The 16,268-nt window shown below is 34.3% G+C and overlaps 1 long non-coding RNA gene across 1 annotated transcript; it reads right to left on the reverse strand.

Moving 5' to 3' along the window:
- Positions 1–9,129: 9,129 nt before the first annotated feature.
- LOC143053804 (uncharacterized) lies at positions 9,130–15,999 on the reverse strand. Its single transcript, XR_012971460.1, has 3 exons — positions 15,851–15,999; positions 14,627–14,734; positions 9,130–9,288 (listed from the first exon to the last, which is right to left on the reverse strand). It is a non-coding gene; the product is annotated as an uncharacterized LOC143053804 (long non-coding RNA).
- Positions 16,000–16,268: the final 269 nt, after the last annotated feature.

Raw genomic sequence — 16,268 nt, forward strand, 5'->3', positions numbered from 1 at the left:
CACCCTTCCGTAAACAAATCATTTATTCTGGAGTCTTTGTCCGATGTCGACATGAGGTCATCTAATAGGATCATGTTTCGAATGTTGGGATCGAAAAAATCGTCCCTTTCGAGATCAAAAGGAATTCCACGAATGAATTCAACGCGTGGAAGCACTGCATGTTCGTTGTATTTCCTCGTAAAGAGGTTGCCACCTTTTATACAACCAAATGATCCTGTCTGGACTAGGACTTCACAGTTTTTTTATGTGTTGAAACAAATAAAATAAAATAAGTTTTATCGCAGGAGGTTGGACCGGACACAATCATGGTGAAAGGCTGTCTAAACACGAAAGCCTTCTGCTGCTGCTTTTGCTGCTGCTGCTTCTTTTTCTGCTGCTGCTGTTACTGCTTTTGCTGCTGCTGGGTAACACCTGGGTGGTATAGTGGCTCATCGGAAGAATGCTTACTCCTTATATGTCTTTGAAGATCGTGCGGCCACACATACACTTTACAGCAAATATTGCAATTAAACATACTCGTAATTTCCTAAATGACAGTGAGTAGTTTCCTCTTATAGATTTACTTCACTTCCTTCGAAAATATAGAAAGAGAAATACATGGTCATCTTTTCGACGACATATTTGAAGATGATCGTATCTCAAAACAAATTCGATGTGATACAATTCATTCCTGGTTACCGTGAAATAGACTGGTTTCCCAAACGTCACGTCCGTGATATCTTCATTTAATCGTATCGACTGGAGAATATGGAGAGATTTTCCCTAACGTACGACTGGTGCACGAAATCGGAACAGAAGTACATACGTCTCGTTTAGGCTTCTAATTCCGGTATGAACGACATCTTCAATGCACATTCCCACGATCCATCCAACGTATAGCGTTTTGCAAGGCGCACTTTGAAATTGCCACGTACGTTATTTTCAAACGATGGATGAAAGCGAGTTTTCGCTATTAATAAATAAACAAAACTCGTCCATAGTGTTAATTCCAGTGAAACCTTTAGTATCTCTCTTACAGCTTTCTTATACTCAAAGCCGTATTTAAGGAAATAAACGGAAATAGTAATTGATTGCTTAACGTCCAGTGGCAAATAATTCATGAATGTTTAGAACACGTTAACCATAAATACAATAGGTATAGGTCTTGTAAAAGAGGCCACCCCGCGGGATAAAGGGTATATTGGATAGGAACATAAATTTTGCCTTGCAATAGGCTAAAATGTGTTGTGTATAAGTACAGTAGACTAATTTATCTTCTATACGGTTGAAATAATTTTTATAGTCAATACAATTTTTTGTGTTTCTGTATAATTAATGAATCCTCCTGATCATCTTTCTTCCTTAAGCATTTAGTAATCTTCATCATAATTTTATGTTAAGGACTATATAGACATAAAACTTGTTTGATTGGACCGTATGCTATGAGCCGGCCACCTACAGAGCCAGAATCATCTCATTTATACCGGTTCAAACCGGTTCTTGTTTCTCTGCACGAACATAATTCTTGCACGTGCACAAACAAACAAAAAATGCTACTGTAATTATATACTGTAACAGTCGTATTTGTTTGTATTCCTTTATAATTTTTTTATAGTTTAACATCCCATAATTTTTAATTCCTTATATTTAAGCAGCCGTATATTTCTCTATTCGATATATTTTACCAGTCCCTATTTCACTATTCTTTATATTTATTTTGGTCATATTTCTTTATTCTTTATTTTTCTCGCCCATATCATTCTTTATTTATTTTTTCGTCCATTATTCTCTATTCTGTAAACCCAATCCAAACTCCTTGTATATAAATATTGATTGATTTAATATATTATCCGTATATTTTTGAAGATAAAAACCAACTACGACCGTGGAATTTTCAAATATAGTTAAGATTATGTTAAATGAGAAACAATTTTAAATGACCAGACGTGGTTTTAGTTAATCATTTGGGTTGAAATCCTAATCATATGATAGTAATTATATGTGGTTGAAATGAGTTGGAATGCAATACTACTCAATGTTTACGGTTGTCATTCTTATCTAAAAGATAAAGATAATTATTTAATGTCACAGACTATATTTTTATAATTGGTGTCCGTTAATTAGAACCAAATAAAAAAGTGTACACCTGTAAACATGTTATTGAAAGAAAGTGTATAAAGATACTTATTTTTAATCACCACATGTGCTTTATCTCTTAATCTAATTATTTGAGATGTCATGTTAAACAGGACCATAGGATATTAATTAAGTGGTTCAAATAAGTCGGAAAGCTACGGACGCCCATAGGACCTCCCACAAATATAATTTGAATTCGAAATCACGAATTTAAATCGTTATTACGAATTTTATAATTCGTTATAACAGCTTAAATTTGTGAGAACGAATTGTTGGAAATCGTTATATCAGATTTTGTAATTCGTTACGAATTATTACGAATTAAATTCGTTATCACAATTTTTTGTAATGTGTGATACCGAATTAAAATCGTTATAACGAATTGTATAAATGGTTATTACGGATTAAATTCGTGATAACGAATTTGTGGAATTTGTTATCACATTTTTTTTTAATGTAATTTGTGATTCCAGATTAAAAACATTTTCACCTAAATTTGAACTACCTCACCTGGCACACAGGGTTAAGTTAGCTTTTTTCTCTTTACTGAAACCTTTTGGTCAAAGTTAAACAAACTTGACCACGAGCAATTTAGTTTTAACGATTTCTATTTTAAAAATTAGCAAAATTGATTGGACACTTAATTTGGTTGTTTGTTGGTTTTGTTTTGTTTTTGTAAATTAGCGCTGAATGGGCACAAGTTCAGAACGGTAAAAGTGACGTCACCCAATTTCAAATTTGATCATCAGACTCAGTGTTTTGTGTTAATAAACATTGTGTATTAATTCAATAACATTTGGTTGAGGAAAACTAAATGTAGAGAGCGGAAATTACAGAATAAACACTACGTCTTTGACCATTTGTAAAGGGGCATAACTCACGAACTATAAAAGAGACGCCCTTCAATTTCAAATTTTATCTGTGTGTTTTAGTAATTGGCATAGTGTATAAGTTGAATTTATAACATTTGGTTGAGGCAAACGGAAACCATTTCTGGGAACGTACCCGACAAACGGACTGGACTGACGGACAAGGGCTAGACTAAACTTCTCCCACGCCTAGCGGCGGGCCCATAAAAAGTGTGTTTGATACCCATAATTCGTGACAGTAACATTTGTATTCCTTTTTCTTAATTTAAAGTCTTCTCAGACAGGCGATTTCCTTCGTGTGTATCGCCAATTAATATATTTTACACAGAAGCAAAAGAATTAGTTTCGGCAACATGGTTAATCGAAGTGTAATACCTAAGATTTTCATCCCTAGGTTTACATTTCGATAAACCATGTTGGCGAAACTATTTCCGTTGCATCTGTGTAAAATGTATCCAGGTACACACACTAATGATATTCACCGCTTAAAAAAACTTTGGTAGAAAATAAAAAATAAAAATATTTCGGTCAAGAAATATGAGAATTAGACATATTTTCCCCCGGAGAGTTTCGGTGTGTAAACTGGGTCACTGGCTAATAAACCTACCCGTTTACACGACAAAAATTTCTAGGTATAGTGTAAAATGCGTTAAAACTAAATTGATTGCGGTCAAGTTTGTTTCACTTTGTCAAAAAGGTTTTAATGAAGAAGATTTTTGTAAAAGTAATAAACAGCGATGGGTGCAGAGTGAGGAAGAAAGCTCTCTTTATTCTGTGTGCCATGTGACCTAAAAATCTGTGATAATGAATTTTAATCTGAAATTACCAATTACAATAAAAACTGTGATAACGAATTCCACAAATTCGTTATCACAAATTTAATCAGTTTAAACAAATTCTACAATTCGTTATAACGATAAAATCGTTATAACGAATTTATCGTTATCACAAATTACAAAAAATTGTGATAAGGAATTTAATTCTTTATAACGAATTACAAGATCTGTTATAACGATTTTCACCAATTCATTATCACGAATTCAAATAATTTTATATTTTTGGGAGGTCCTAAATGGGCTTCCGTAGAAAGCAATACTACTCAATGTTTCACGATTGTCATGTTAATAAGATAAGAAATCCAAAAATTAAAAAGATAAAGACAAATATTTTATGTATTGATATCAAACATTTTAATCCAATTCTCTTTACACGGGAATAGTTCCGCCTACTGCATTGAGTGACAGTTTTTCTGATTAATATAAATAGTATATCTTGGAGAATTCTTACAGTTGTTATAAACATGTATAAGCAGTTAATTATTTAAGAGGTAGAAGATTCTTTTCAGAATTATCACAGACTTATTACCTAGGGGTTTGGTAAGCGTTTATCAAAGACAAATTCTCGTCCATTTTCGAGAATATACCGTCCGTTTTTAAGGGTATGACGTCACTTTAAAGGGTAGTCTGATGCAACATTAAGGTATAGCGTCCAAGTTTAAAGCCCAAATATGACGTCGGTGTCTCGATGTCCGAATCATACAGTCCAACCTCAAATTCGCGTCCCGATTTCATGGTTGACCATGGCGTCCGCGTTAAGGCCCAAATATGGCGTCGGCGTTCACACCCAGGTCCAAATATAGCGTCAGCGTCCGACTTCCACCTTTATGGGTTCATTCTGTCCCACAAACACTACTGACAACTCTCCACAAGAGACCAAAATGGCACAGAAATTAACAACTATAGGTCACCGTACGGCCTTCAACAATGAGCACAGCCCATACCGCATAGTCACCTATAACAAGTCCCGAAATGACAATGTGAAACAATTTAAACGAAAAAAATAACGACCTAATTTATATACAAAAAATGAACGAAAAACAAATATGTAACATATAAACAAACGACAACCACTGAATTACAGTCTCCTAACTTGGGACAGGCACATACATACAGAATATGGCGGGGTTAAACATGTTAGCGGGATCCCAAACCTCCAAAAACCTGGGACTTTGGTGTAACAGTACAACATAAGAACGAACTATAAAAATCAGTTGAAAAAGGCTTACTCATCAGATGGAAAAAAATACAAATATATAAGATCCATACAATACATGCAGACCATATATCGAAACCAATATATACTAAGCATTCAGCCAATCAAACAAAATGCATCTTAGAACCAAAGATCATTTTCACACTGTATATGGGTTAGAGATCTTAAAACAGAGTTTTTTTGGACACTGTATATGTGTTAGAGATACAGTTTGTATACAGACTGAATCTAAAAATTAGACCCATAGATAAAGCATACAGAAAATGCATACAGACTGTATATAAGAGCCACAGGCAGTGCACACACTTTATCTTGCAGTAACAGGCAAAACATACAGACTTTTATTTCAACTTGGAACAACTTACAATGCATACATACTGTGTCTCTGATCCATAGACAGTGTTAACCGACCAAATCTAAGATATACCGACAATAGAAGTATCTTAGACTCATAGTCAAAGCATATAAACAATGTATAAAGACTAAGAACGACGTACAATACATAAACTTAATTTAATTTACAACAAAGAAAATGCATACAGGCTGTATCTGGGAAGCACAGACAATGCATTGACTGTGTGTAATCAAAGAACCTTTGTGAGCACGCTCACATACTTCACAGCCCGACATTGTCACTAAGCAAACAAAATTTCAACAGATTATTTAGTTCAAACACGTATGAAATTCTGTTGTGTAATTTCAGAAGATATGCAGAAGTATATTTAGGCCGAAATTCTAAGTTCAGAAGGCATAGTTCCTAATTCCTAACAAGAGTACACACGTTGAAATTTCTCGCCTTATTTATGTTGATAGATCTAAATATAAAGTTTTACTACAATTATCACATAAACTTATTAATAACATGACCAAAGAAAATGAGATCAAGGTCATATGACCAAAATGAGGAATACATTTACACCTTACAATCATTCAATACAAATCAGGTCAAGGTCAGATGACACTTGGCACAAAAACTAAACACTGAACAATGAACCTCGAAAATGAGGTCAAGGTCAAATGAGACTTGCGAGGCTGACACCATAAGATATTTCCAGACACCAAATAAAGTTGACCTATTGCATATAGTATTAGAAAAAACGAACAAAACTCAAAAGCTTAACTTTGACCATTGAACCAAGGAAATGAGGTCAAGATCAGATGACACCTGTCAGTTGGACATGTACACCTTACAATCCTTCCATACACCAAATATACAAGACATATTTCATATAATATCTGAGATATAGACTTGACCACCAAAAACTTAACCCTTTTCATTGATCCATGAAATGATGGCGAGGTCAAGTGAAAACTGTCTGATGGGCATGCTGACCAAGGTACGAAAATACTAAACATAGTTACCCATAATATGAGAGAAATTACAAAAAACTTTAACTTTTTTTCAAGTAGTCACTGAACCATGAAAATGAGTTCAAGGACAATGGACATGTGACAGACGGAAACTTCCAAACTTAAGGCATCTGCATTTAAAGTATGGAGCATCCAGGTCGTTCGCCGTCTAAAATATAAAGCTTTTAAGAAGTGAACTAACGCTGTCGCCGCCGCCGCCGGATCACCATTCCTATGTCGAGCTTTCTGCGACAAAAGTCGCAGGCTCGACAAAAACAAGAATGTGTCCATCGTACACCGTTCCCCACTTGCCCTATCATTTTCTTTGTTCAGTGGACCGTGAAATAGGGGAAAAAAAACCTTCTTTGGCATTAAGCTTAGAAAAAAACATATTATTGGAAACATATGTACTAAGTTTCAAGTTTATTGGACCTGACCTTCAACAAAAACTACCTTGACCAAAACATTTAACCTGAAGCGAGAAAACGGACGAAGGAGCAGACGCATAGACCGGAAAACTAATGCCCATTTACTATCGTAGGTGGGGCATAAAAAAATTAATCATGATTTTCTGCCAATATGCACATTTACATAGCATGTCCTAACTATCTAAAAAATTCATGAAACTCTGTTGTGGTCTTTAGACAGATTTTATGACAAACTGTTGTAGGAGTATATAGGAAATCAATGAATTGATAATTTCATAATTTCCTCATTATCTTCAAAGATTTATAAAACTCTGTTATGTGGTTTCAGAGGAGTTGCAATAACGAGAACAGGATTGACAGACCGATGGATCAAAAACATTGTACCATAAAGAACTTTGTTTGGTTTGGTATAATAAAGGGTTTGCTAAATAATGTAAGGCTGAGATAAATTAGTCATTTGGTCACACCAGTTTTTTGGCGAGGTTCGTTTTGTTCAGTCTGTGATGTTCTTTGTTGTGTTTTGCATTCTGTTGTTTGTTTTTTAATCTTTCTCTTTTTTTTGCCGTGGTTTTGTCAGTTTATTATTGACTTATGTGTTTGAATAAGCCTTTAGTATCTTTCGCCTCTCTCTTCGGTCAATTTGATTATGTGGGACATACAGATTTAGACCCAAACTTGTCTCTGATTGTTTCGTGATTATTGCAGATGTAAATCATACTATAAAATTGAGTATGGAAATGGGGAATGTGTCAAGGAGACAACAACCCGACCATAGAGCAGACAACAGCCGAAGGCCACCGATAGATCTTCAATGTAGCGAGAAACTCCCGCACACGGAGGTGTCCGTCAGCTGGCCCCTAAACAAATATGTATACTAGTTCAGTGATAAGGGACGTCATACTAAGCTCCGAATTATACACAAGAAACTAACATTATATATCATACAAGACTAACAGAGGTCAGAGGCTCCTAACTTGGGACAGGCGCAAAATTGCGGCGGGATTAAACATGTTTTTTAAGATCTCAACCCTCCCCTATACCTGTAGCCAATGTAGAATAAACAAACGCGAAACAATACGCACAGTAAAACTCAGTTTAAGAGAAGTCCGAGTCCGATGTCAGAATATGAAACAAAAGAAAATAAACAAAATGACAATAATACATAAATAACAACAGACTACTAGCAGTTATTGACATGCCAGAACCAGACCTTAATTAAACTGATTGAAAGATTATGTCTTCATCATATGAATATCAGGCACAATCCCTCCTGTTAGGGGTTTAGTATTATACCGTCATCAAATATACAACCCTCTTATTTACAATATCATTTGATCAACACCTATTTACAAGGGTCTATTTGATATGATTTTTCTCATTGTTGAAGGCTGTATGGTTGCATATAACTGCTTACATCCACTTTATTTGAACTTGAGTGGATACATGTAGGCGTCTCATTGGCAATCATACCACATCTCCGTATTTTTACAGTATTGTATCAGTACTGTTACCTAATAACAGGACAAAACAAGACAGTAATTTGACAAAACTAAAGACATACATACTTGATTTTACTTCTCTAAAGATATAAACAAAATTTTCATAGTTCGTATCTGAACATGTACACAGCCATGGGAATTTTAAGGGACTATATTTCAGTGTGCATATATTTAGTAGCTAATCTGGCTACTTCCTGTTTATCAGACCGGTACCTTAGAAAAGAATTGTGACAATATATCCAATCTTTTCAAAAACCAAAGACTAACGTCACTAGGAGCAGCAGTTAGTTGTCATAGATACTCTAGATAGAAAGATAATCTGCCACTTTTATAAAAGGGACTACACATAGTTTTTGAAAGGGTATAATCGGTTTGTGCCGAAATTACTTTCTTTAGTCCAGAAACTCATTTGTGCTAAATGGTAATCTCCACCCACATTTAGGACTGGCAGTTATTTGTAGTTTTTATCAACAGCTTGCACTTTTTCTAAATTATATTTGCTTCTTTTAATACTGACCAAAACTGTTTTTTTACCATTGTGGTTTGATTAAGGTAGTGTATATCAAACAGCTGTTGGAAATATTTTGGACAACCCTCTTATTTACAATATCATTTGATCAACACCTAGTGGTCTTTGGTGGTATCTCGCATAACATTAATGAGGTCTTTTTTAAAAGGCAACTTGAAATTATTGGTCCCATATTTATGTGCTATAGCAAATGTATGGGCTGCTGATCTGCATATATGATAGCAATATATTCTTATGTTTTCAATGACCCCTTATTTCTTCACTCCACTTTATAAGATAGAAATAAATGTTATTCCATATTTTATTGGTTTTTTCAAAGGTATCATAATTTAGACATAAAGACAAAACTAAGCACAGTGAAAAAAGTCTACTCTGTCCTGTAAAGTTTGAGATGTTTTTGTTGTTCAATCTTTGTCACTTGTATGGAAACACTAAATCTTTATAACCTACAATAGAAATATTATCACTTTTATTTCAATTCAATTGTTGCAGTTATCATGCATGTACTTAGTAATAGAGAAAATGATAAATTAGACCAGATCTCCACATTAATAATATTAAAACTAGAGGCTTCAATGAGCCTGTGTCACTAACATGATACTTTTATTAACAATTGATGCATGATACAGAAATTGTCCATACCAACCGTCAGTGTTTACCATACAATACAGTACTTCTATACACTGTCTGTATACAGTATTTGTCGTATTTGTCCATACCTATCGTCGATGTTTGACATAAAATACAATACTCCTATATACCGTATATCAACAGTATTTGTCTATACCTACCGTCGGTGGTTAACATACGATATAGTACTCCTTTGCACCGTCCATCAACAGTATTTGTCTATACCTACCGTCGGTGGTTAACATGCAATAAAGTGCTCCTTTATACCGTCTATCACCAGTATTTGTCTATACCTACCGTCGGTGGTTAACATACAATATAGTGCTCCTATATACCGTCTATCAACAGTATTTGTCTATACCTACCGTCGGTAGTTAACATACAATATAGTGCTCCTATATACCGTGTATCAACAGTATTTGTCTATACCTACTGTCGGTAGTTAACATACAATATAGTGCTCCTATATACCATCTATCAACAGTATATGTCTATACCTACCGTCGGTGGTTAACATACAATATAGTGCTCCCATATACAGTCTATCAACAGTATTTGTCTATACCTACCGTCGGTAGTTAACATACAATATAATGCTCCTATATACCGTGTATCAACTGTATGTGTCTATACCTACTGTCGGTAGTTAACATACAATATAGTGCTCCTATATACTGTCTATCAACAGTATTTGACTTTACCTACCGTCGGTAGTTAACATACAATATAGTGCTCCTATATACCATCTATGAACAGTATTTGTCTATACCTACCGTCGGTGGTTAACATACAATATAGTGCTCCTATATACCGTCTATCAACAGTATTTGTCTATACCTACCGTCGGTAGTTAACATACAACATAGTGCTCCTATATACCGTCTATCAACAGTATTTGTCTATACCTACCGTCGGTGGTTAACATACAATATAGTGCTCCTATATACCGTCTATCAACAGAATTTGTCTATACCTACCGTCGGTGGTTAACATACAATATAGTGATCCCATAAACCGTCTATCAACAGTATTTGTCTATACCTGCTGTCGGTAGTTAACATACAATATAGTGCTCCTATATACCATCTATCAACAGTATATGTCTATACCTACTGTCGGTGGTTAACATACAATATAGTGCTTCTATATACCGTCTATCAACAGTATTTGTCTATACCTACCGTCGGTGGTTAACATACAATATAGTGCTCCTACAATGTATATACCGTCTATCAACAGTATTTGTCTATACCTACAGTCGGTGGTTAACATACAACATAGTGCTCCCATATACCGTCTATCAACAGTATTTGTCTATACCTACTGTCGGTGGTTAACATACAATATAGTGCTCCCATAAACCGTCTATCAACAGTATTTGTCTATACCTACTGTCGGTAGTTAACATACAATATAGTGCTTCTATATACCGTCTATCAACAGTATTTGTCTATACCTACCGTCGGTAGTTAACATACAATATATTGCTCCTATATACCGTTTATCAACAGTATTTGTCTATACCTACCGTCGCGGGTTTACATACAATATAGTGCTCTTTGATACCGTCTATCAACAGTATCTGTCTATTCCTACTGTCGGTAGTTGCTCCTATATACCGTCTATCACCAGTATTTGTCTATACCTACCGTCGGTGGTTAACATAAGATATAGTGCTCCTATATACCGTCTATCAACAGTATTTGGCTATACCTACCGTCAGTGGTTAACATACAATATAGTGCTCCCATATACCATCTATCAACAGTATATGTCTATACCTACCGTCGGTGGTTAACATACAATATAATGCTCCTATATACCGTCTATCAACAGTATTTGTCTATACCTACTGTCGGTAGTTAACATACAATATAGTGCTTCTATATACCGTCTATCAACAGTATTTGTCTATACCTACCGTCGGTGGTTAACATACAATATAGTGCTCCTACAATGTATATACCGTCTATCAACAGTATTTGTCTTTACCTACCGTCGGTGGTTAACATACAACATAGTGCTCCCATATACCGTCTATCAACAGTATTTGTCTATACCTACTGTCGGTAGTTAACATACAATATAGTGCTCCTAAATACCGTCTATCAACAGTATTTGTCTATACCTATCGTCAGTGGTTAACATACAATATAGTGCTCCTATATACCGTCTATCAACAGTATATGTCTATACCTACCGTCGGTGGTTAACATACAATATAGTGCTCCCATAAACCGTCTATCAACAGTATTTGTCTATACCTACTGTCGGTAGTTAACATACAATATAGTGCCTTTATATACCGTCTATCAACAGTATTTGTCTATACCTACCGTCGGTAGTTAACATACAATATATTGCTCCTATATACCGTTTATCAACAGTATTTGTCTATACCTACCGTCGCTGGTTTACATACAATATAGTGCTCTTTGATACCGTCTATCAACAGTATCTGTCTATTCCTACTGTCGGTAGTTGCTCCTATATACCGTCTATCACCAGTATTTGTCTATACCTACCGTCGGTGGTTAACATAAGATATAGTCCTCCTATATACCGTCTATCAACAGTATTTGGCTATACCTACCGTCAGTGGTTAACATACAATATAGTGCTCCTATATACCATCTATCAACAGTATATGTCTATACCTACCGTCGGTGGTTAACATACAATATAATGCTCCTATATACCGTCTATCAACAGTATTTGTCTATACCTACTGTCGGTAGTTAACATACAATATAGTGCTTCTATATACCGTCTATCAACAGTATTTGTCTATACCTACCGTCGGTGGTTAACATACAATATAGTGCTCCTACAATGTATATACCGTCTATCAACAGTATTTGTCTATACCTACCGCCGGTGGTTAACATACAACATAGTGCTCCCATATACCGTCTATCAACAGTATTTGTCTATACCTACTGTCGGTAGTTAACATACAATATAGTGCTCCTAAATACCGTCTATCAACAGTATTTGTCTATACCTACCGTCGGTAGTTAACATACAATATAGTGCTCCTATATACCGTCGATCAACAGTATTTGTCTATACCTACCGTCAGTGGTTAACATACAATATAGTGCTCCTATATACCGTCTATCAACAGTATATGTCTATACCTACCGTCGGTGGTTAACATACAATATAGTGCTCCCATAAACCGTCTATCAACAGTATTTGTCTATACCTACTGTCGGTAGTTAACATACAATATAGTGCTTCTATATACCGTCTATCAACAGTATATGTCTATACCTACCGTCGGTGGTTAACATACAATATAGTGCTCCCATAAACCGTCTATCAACAGTATTTGTCTATACCTACCGTCGGTGGTTAACATACAATATAGTGCTCCTATATATACATGTATACCGTCTATCAACAGTATTTGTCTATACCTACCGTCGGTGGTTAACATACAATATAGTGCTCCCATATACCGTCTATCAACAGTATTTGTCTATACCTAGTGGCGGTAGTTAACATACAATATAGTGCTTCTATATACCGTCTATCAACAGTATTTGTCTATACCTACCGTCGGTGGTTAACATACAATATAGTGCTCCTATGTACTGTCTATCAACAGTATTTGTCTATACCTACCGTCGGTGGTTAACATACAATATAGTGCTCCCATATACCGTCTATCAACAGTATTTGTCTATACCTACCGTCGGTAGTTAACATACAATATAGTGCTCCTATATACCGTCTATCAACAGTATTTGTCTATACCTACCGTCGGTGGTTAACATACAATTTAGTGCTCCTATATACCGTCTATCAACAGTATTTGTCTATACCTACCGTCGGTAGTTAACATACAATATAGTGCTCCTATATACCGTCTATCAACAGTATTTGTCTATACCTACCGTCGGTGGTTAACATACAATTTAGTGCTCCTATAATCCGTCTATCACCAGTATTTGTCTATACCTACCGTCGGTGGTTAACATGGAATATAGTGCTCCTATATACCGTCTATCAACAGTATTTGTTTATACCTACTGGCGGAGGTTAACATAGAATATAGTGCTCCTATATACCAAGAGGGATAACGGATCTGCATCTAGAATTTATCATGCTGCCCTTTTTTTGGATTTTTAAAATTCTTGTTATCCCTCAATTTTTACATTCATCCCAAATAATACAACAGTAGTCAATTAGGGGCAGAACACCCATTGTATTATGTTTTCTTGCAGTTATATAAAAAAAAATGTATTTAAGAAAGATGGTATATTCTGGATGATATATTAGCACAACCTTGGTCAATTTGATTTCTCCAGTTACTTAGTGGGCTGTCAATTTTGAAACTAATATTTTTTCACATGATGAATTTTGTAATACTTTAATTTATTATCAAGTTTGGTTGAAAAGTCTGAATAGTTTCTGCTTTGTTCCAGTAATCAAACATTTTGTTTCATTTGCATCTATGAACATGTTATTCATTTTACACCACTCTTCAACACTGTATAAATCTTCTTGAACATCATCATTTATATTTTCTAGATGTTTCCCCCTGATTTATGAATAGTGGTGTCATCAGCATATACAACGATATAGGTCTGTTTCACAATTTTTAATGCATAAGGGAAGGTCATTTATAAATAGCACAAACAATAGAGGACAAGGTATAGAACATTGGGGAACACCAAATTTTACATGTTGTTGTTCAGAGTTAACATTACAAATGTATACCTTTTGTTATTCAGGTACGACTTAAAAAACTAACAGTAGTCTCACTAAATCCATACATGTCGAGCTTTAAACAAAGAAAGTCATATTCTACCAAATCAAAAGCTTTTTTTTAAATCTTAATAAAATTGATAGGTTTAAATTACCATCTTTCATTTCTTGCAACCATGTGTCAATGATATTAAATAAATGTCAAGCTCAATCCAGTATATATTCCAAGTTATGGACAAATGATAATGCTATTAAAAATACCAAATCATAACCAGTGCTTTTCTCTTTTTCTATTTACAGTATATGACTAGGTAATAATGATTACTTTTTTCAACTATTTTCATACTTTTTTGTTTCCTCTGCTTTTGTATCAAGGGCATAATTGTTTATGGCAAACTAAGCATCTGCATAATCAAACTATTCCTAACTATACTCTACCTCAAATTCTGGAAACTGCAAAATTTTTGTCATAGCAGTCTTATGGTAGCTGAACTATTTCAATTTTTTGTAAATCTGGATTAATAAGTCTTTTGTCACATTCTGGGGCTATAGAAAAAAAACATTACAGAATTATCAAAATTATGTGTGTATAATGTTTGTGTACAGTCATTCAACTAAAAAAGGACAAAAATTATTTTTTTGTGTATAAATAAATAATTGTGATTTTAATGTCTTAATATTATAAAAAAAACTTCAAAAGATTAAATTTAAATTATAATCTAAACATGAAAGAGCACATATAAATCAACCTTTTACTCAGATTTATATCTAAAACCAGTTATAACTAGCTATAATATCTTTGACTTCACAAATATCATCATCTAATTTTACAAATCAGTATTTATTTGTTGGCACTTCCTGCACACTAAGTATGTTATGCCTTAGGTTTAATTTTGATGCAATCACATTTCAGAAGGTACATGTCTTGAACTGTTTTAATGAAAAAATTACAGTTTTAAACTCAGTTTAGGCTGACCTGAGGTCAATAGTCTTAAACAATGTCATCAAACTATCAGTTTTACTGTAATATATTGATATTGTGACATTTATGGGAAAGAGCATATGAGTTAGTCATATTGGTCAATACAATGGAAAGTTTATATCTGAGACTACTATAACACTATGTGTTATACTAGTAGTCTCAGTTTATAACTATGTTAATGTCAATTATATACATGACATAATAATTAAATCATTTAAAAAACTATTCCAAAGATTTCTCTCAAATCATGTTTACATTTTTTTAGAGAAGAGTCTGTCTGAAATATATTCAGGGGTAGTCCAAATAGTTATGACTTCTTAAAAAGCTATATTATGGGGAAAAAAAGGGGGGGGGGTCTATTATGTTTTTTTTCATACAGGAGGAAGACGTCAAAGCAAAAAAAAACCCAACAAAACAAAATAAAATAATAGCCTGTCAAGACGTCCTTATATCATAAAAATTTGGTCTAATTTTGGGATAATACATTTAACTTCCTTTGATGTCGGGGAGGGGATAAGTTTTGACGATTAATTATTCTTGAAACTAACAATAATTATTTCTTATTGTTACTTTGTTAAGCGAGCGAGATGTGTGGTTCTCGAGTTATTTAAAAAAAAAGGGGGGGGGGTTACTATATCAAATTTACCCAGTTTGGAGACAATAAATATTTAAAATCTAACCATAAACTCCAATGTTCCTGCTTTTTTTAGCAGAACAAACACGATGGCATTCTCGTCTCTGTTGTAATCAATAGTTAACTCATTTCTTCTTCCAGGTTATTTCTTAATCAATTATGATTATCAGCTGTCTATCTATTTACCATGTTTATGTTAAAGGTGTCATACCACCAATTACTCCCTCAAATTTAGAACGTATGTGAAAGTAGGCCTACTCGGACAAAAAATAGTGCATTTGATGTCATTGTTCACCTAAACTAACCAACAAATTTGCAGAAATGAAAGTTTTGTTGAAAGAGAAATATATTAAGACCATTTTGAGCCAAAATTTACCTGTCTATGAGTTTGCATTAAAAATTGAGGATTAATGCGCTCCATAGTATACTAATTTAAGATTTCCAGAAAACCAGGGGTTATTTTT

Source organism: Mytilus galloprovincialis, chromosome 12 (assembly GCF_965363235.1).
Source record: "Mytilus galloprovincialis chromosome 12, xbMytGall1.hap1.1, whole genome shotgun sequence".
Taxonomy (NCBI): domain Eukaryota; kingdom Metazoa; phylum Mollusca; class Bivalvia; order Mytilida; family Mytilidae; genus Mytilus; species Mytilus galloprovincialis.